Genomic DNA, 6,027 nt, shown 5'->3' on the forward strand with positions numbered 1-6,027 from the left:
GTCTTTTAATGTTTATTTTTCTACTTTAATAGTAATATTATGAACACAGTTACGAGAAAGACTAGTGCAATACAAAGTCTGACTCAGAACATGGACACACCGCCATGAAAGTTCCAGTGAGGACAGTGATGCGCCATCCCATCTGGTTTGGGCTTAGTGGGACTGTCATTTATTTTTCAACAGGACAATAACCCATTACACCTCTGTGGCGGATGAGTCAGAATTAGTTGGGTAACATAGATAATTAAGATGTTTTATTTGCATAATATGCTTATGTGAGATACATTCACATATGACAAGTATCTGTTAAACCATGTGAAGGGATGGCGTGATTAATGGGGAACCAATTACTTGTCTCCACAATGTCTGTGCTCAAGTCACTCCCTCCTTTGGCATTGGGGGAAGGTGTATGGCAGTGTCTGGAACCATTGTATGTCCTCTCTGATGTTGCACTTATCCTGGGATAGTGTATGACCTAGAGGCTAACTCCCCTCAGTGAGCTTGTCCAGGAGTGGAGTCAAGAGGGGGTTTACTTGAGATGGGAGTATCTAGAGTCGTCAATTGATTTGCCATTGGATGAGCTAATGGTTCTGTTCTATCCCGTACCAGGAAGACACGGTTCCAGTTTGGGGTAGGAGGGCCAGACACTGGTCTATACAATGAAAACTGTTGACACAGCAGTTGCTGTCTGCTATGTTTTTATAGATATCTTTCATACAAAACTTAACCTTTGAACTGTTCCTAAGATCTGTGGTTCGTCATGTACGTTGAGAGGGGTGTATCTTGGCTATAAAAGATCTTTGTACTTTTGTGTAGTCACTTTTCAATGGTTCATTAGAGAGAGCGCATCATTGAATGTGAAGTGCTTTTGCAGAAGCATCTTAATTATTAAAGATGTAGTTCTAAGTATAACTCTGACTGGTGTGTGAAGTCTGTAACTCTCCTCATTTGGTAATGCAGAAATTAGCCACCACACCTCCAGGCTGTGTAAGGACTATTTTACCAAGGAGAGTGATGTAGTGCTGCATCAGACGACCTGATCTCCACAATCACCCAACCTCAACCCAATTGAGAGGGTTTGGGATGAGTTGGACCGCAGAGTGAAGGAAAAGCAGCCAACAAGTGCTCAGCATATGTGGGAAGTCCTTCACGACTGTTGGAAAAGCATTCCAAGTGAAGCTGGTTGAGAGAATGCCAAGAGTGTACAAAGCTGTCATCAAGGAAAAGGGTGGCTATTTAAATAATCTCAAATATAAAATATACTGCTCAAAAAAATAAAGGGAACACTTAAACAACACATCCTAGATCTGAATGAAAGAAATAATCTGATTAAATACTTTTTTCTTTACATAGTTGAATGTGCTGACAACAAAATCACACAAAAATAATCAATGGAAATCCAATTTATCAACCCATGGAGGTCTGGATTTGGAGTCACACTCAAAATTAAAGTGGAAAACCACACTACAGGCTGATCCAACTTTGATGTAATGTCCTTAAAACAAGTCAAAATGAGGCTCAGTAGTGTGTGTGGCCTCCACGTGCCTGTATGACCTCCCTACAATGCCTGGGCATGCTCCTGATGAGGTGGCGGATGGTCTCCTGAGGGATCTCCTCCCAGACCTGGACTAAAGCATCCGCCAACTCCTGGACAGTCTGTGGTGCAACGTGGCGTTGGTGGATGGAGCGAGACATGATGTCCCAGATGTGCTCAATTGGATTCAGGTCTGGGGAACGGGCGGGCCAGTCCATAGCATCAATGTCTTCCTCTTGCAGGAACTGCTGACACACTCCAGCCACATGAGGTCTTGCATTAGGAGGAACCCAGGGCCAACCGCACCAGCATATGGTCTCACAAGGGGTCTGAGGATCTCATCTCGGTACCTAATGGCAGTCAGGCTACCTCTGGCGAGCACATGGAGGGCTGTGCGGCCCCCCAAAGAAATGCCACCCCACACCATGACTGACCCACCGCCAAACCGGTCATGCTGGAGGATGTTGCAGGCAGCAGAACGTTCTCCACGGCGTCTCCAGACTCTGTCACGTCTGTCACGTGCTCAGTGTGAACCTGCTTCATCTGTGAAGAGCACAGGGCGCCAGTGGCGAATTTGCCAATCTTGGTGTTCTCTGGCAAATGCCAAACGTCCTGCACGGTGTTGGGCTGTAAGCACAACCCCCACCTGTGTACGTCGGGCCCTCATACCACCTTCATGGAGTCTGTTTCTGACCGTTTGAGCAGACACATGCACATTTGTGGCCTGCTGGAGGTCATTTTGCAGGGCTCTGGCAGTGCTTCTCCTGCTCCTCCTTGCACAAAGGCAGAGGTAGTGGTCCTGCTGCTGGGTTGTTGCCCTTCTACGGCCTCCTCCACGTCTCCTGATGTACTGGCCTGTCTCCTGGTAGCGCCTCCATGCTCTGGACACTACGCTGACAGACACAGCAAACCTTCTTGCCACAGCTCGCATTGATGTGCCATCCTGGATGAGCTGCACTACCTGAGCCACTTGTGTGGGTTGTAGACTCCGTCTCATGCTACCACTAGAGTGAAAGCACTGCCAGCATTCAAAAGTGACCAAAACATCAGCCAGGAAGCATAGGAACTGAGAAGTGGTCTGTGGTCCCCACCTGCAGAACCACTCCTTTATTGGGGGTGTCTTGCTAATTGCTAATTGCCTATAATTTCCACCTGTTGTCTATTCAATGTCTATTCAATTTGCACAACAGCATGTGAAATTTATTGTCAATCAGTGTTGCTTCCTTTCACAGAAGTGTGATTTACTTCCAGTTACATTGTGTTTTTTAAGTGTTCCCTTTATTTTTTTGAGCAGTGTATATTTTGATCAGTTTAACTTTTTTGGTACATGATTCCATTTATGTTATTTCATAGTTTTGATGTCTTCACTATTATTCTACAATGTAGAAAATTGTAAAAATAAAGAAAAACCCTTGAATGAGTAGGTGTTCTAAAACGTTTGACCGGTAGTGTGTGTGTGTGTGTTTATATATAGTGCCTTCGGTATAGCCTGGTTCCGGATCTGCTTGTACTCTTTGCAACAGATGATCTTTTGCTTTTTTCCCCTCTCCTTCGTTGTCAAGCCAAACATTTCTGTCATTATTAAAGTTATGTTCAATCACTGACCTCACAGCCAGACTGTTTGGCATGACAATATGTGAAAAGCTTGGCCTGTCTGACAGACATTAAAAACAGCAGGAAAAATAATAATTGAGTGCACCATAGATCAGTTGAATATAAAAATGATGACTAGTTGAGGAATGGAAAATCATTACATAGCTAACTGTGAAGGTAGATCAACTCATAACTGTCTGCTCATTTGCTAATGTTGACCACTAGGGGCACTACAGACATATCTAATGTTGACCACTAGGGGCACTACAGACGTATCTAATGTTGACCACTAGGTGGAGCTACAGACTTCTGTTCATCACCAGTGACATACGAATATGCTTGGTAGAATCTCAATGGCATTTCCTTGATTCCTTGTGTCTGCTCCTCACCTCCTCAAACCCATTGGAGGAGAAGGTTGGAGTGGAGGGAACTCTGACCTCATCCAATGGGTTTTGAGAAGAAGGAGAGGAGAGAGAGGATGTGAGGAATCATTGACGTTCTCCCTATATTTCCCGATTCTCCACACTTCCACCAAAGTCCGTCATGGATTTAAAAACATATTGGATTGGTGTAAGAAATGTCTGGAGGGAGTAACTCACCTTGCTCCTGTATCTTCACAGCATCATTGGTCACCACCCTCCATAGAGAGTTCACACATCTCCATTTTGGGGAAAAGAGTCTAGAATGAAACCAAATCTTCAAACACAAACCTTTCTCCTGAAGTCTACACTTGTTCACTACTTCAGATAGTTCCCATAAATCTAAATATATTGGACTGATGGAGGCATGGGATAGAGGGAGTTTCCACCAAATCAAATTTGTCACATGCGCCAAAATAGTGCAGTTTTAAGAAAAAATAAGTGTTAAAGTATTTAGTAAATAAACTGAAGTAAACAATAAATAAAAGAAGAAGAAATAGAAAAATAACGAATAATTAAAGAGCAACAATAAAATAACAGTAACGAGGCTATATACAGGGGGTACCGGTAGAGTCATTGTGGGGGGGCACCGGTTAGTTGAGGTAATTGAGGTAATATGTACATGTAGATAGGGAGGGGGGGTCAATGCAAATAGTCCAGGTAGCCATTTTGTTAGCTGTTCAGGATTTTTATGGCTTGGTGGTAGAAGCTGTTAAGAAGCAAGCCCTTTGGACCTAAACTTGGCGCTTCGGTACCGCTTGCCGTGTGGTAGCAGAGAGAACAGTCTATGATTAGGGTGGCTGGAATCTTTGACAAGTTTTAGGGCCTTCCTCTGATATCACCTGGAATAGAGGTCCTGGATGGCAGGAAGCTTGGCCCCAGTGTTGTACTGGGTCATACGCACTACCCTCTGTAGTGCCTTGCGGTCGGAGGCCGAGCAGTTGCCATACCAGGTGGTGATGCAACCAGTCAGGATGCTCTCGATGTTTCAGTCTCAGTCTGAGGGGGAATAGGCGTTGTTGTGCCCTCTTCACGACTGTCTTAGTGTGTTTGGTCCATGACAGTTCGTTGGTGATGTGGAAACCAAGGAACTTGAAGCTCTCAACCTGCTCCACTACAGCCCCGTCGATGAGAATGGGGGCGTGCTCTGCCCTCATTTTCCTGTAGTCCACGATCATCTCCTTTGTCGATGAGGGAGAGGTTAAGTACAGGAGGGGACTGAGCATGCACCCTTGAGGGGCCTCCATGATGAGGATCAGCGTGGCAGATGTGTTGTTACCTACCCTTACCACCTGGGGACGACCCGTCAGAAAGTCCAGGATCCAGTTGCAGAGGGAGGTGTTTAGTTCCAGGGTCCTTAGCTTACTGATGAGCTTCGTGGGCACTATGGTGTTGAACACTGATCTGTAGTCAATGAATAGCATTCTCACGTAGGTGTTCCTTTTGTCCCGGTGGGAAAGGGCAGTGTGGATTGCAATAGAGATTGCGTCATCTGTTGGGGCTGTATGCAAATTGAAGTGGATCTAGGGTTTCTGGGATGATGGTGTTGATGTGAGCCATGAAGCCTTTCAAAGCACTTCATGACTACATACGTGAGTGCTACAGATTGGTAGTCATTTAGGCAGGTTATCTCAGTGTTCTTGGGCACAGGGACTATTGTGGTCTGCTTAAAACATGTTGGTATTACAGACTCGGTCAGGAACAGGTTGAAAATCTAAGTTAGACACCTGCCAGTTGGTCAGCGCATGCTCGGAGTACACGTCCTGGTAATCCGTCTGTTGACCTGTTTAAAGATCTTACTCACATCGGCTACGGAGACCGTGATGACACAGTCATCTGGAACAGCTGGTCCTCTCATGCATGCTTCAGAGTTGCTTGCCTCGAAGCACGCATAGAAGTAATGTTTCTCGTTTGGTAAGGTCGTGTCACTGGGAAGCTCACAGCTGTGCTTCCCTTTGTTGTCATCTGACCACTTCCGTATTGAGCGAGTCATTGGTACTTCCTGCTTTAGTTTTAGCTTGTAAGCAGGAATCAGGAGGATAGAGTTATGGTCAGATTTGCCAAATGGAGGGAGAGGGAGAGCTTTGTACTCATCTCTGTGTGTGGAGTAAAGGGGGTCTAGAGTTTTTTCCCCCTCTGAGTGCGGTCTTAGTGCCAGCATCGGTAATGGCGATTTGAGCTACAGTACCTACCAGATGTGTTACAGTACCAACCAGATGTGTTACAGTACCAACCAGATGAGTTACAGTACCAACCAGATGAGTTACAGTAGCAACCAGATGTGTTACAGTACCAACCAGATGAGTTACAGTTCCAACCAGATGTGTTACAGTACCAACCAGATGAGTTACAGTACCAACCAGATGTGTTACAGTACCAACCAGATGAGTTACAGTACCAACCAGATGAGTTACAGTAGCAACCAGATGTTACAGTACCAACCAGATGTGTTACAGTACCTACCAGATGTGTTACAGTACC

This window comes from Salmo salar, chromosome 09, assembly GCF_965601325.2.
Source record: "Salmo salar chromosome 09, fSalSal1, whole genome shotgun sequence".
In the NCBI taxonomy this organism is placed as follows: domain Eukaryota; kingdom Metazoa; phylum Chordata; class Actinopteri; order Salmoniformes; family Salmonidae; genus Salmo; species Salmo salar.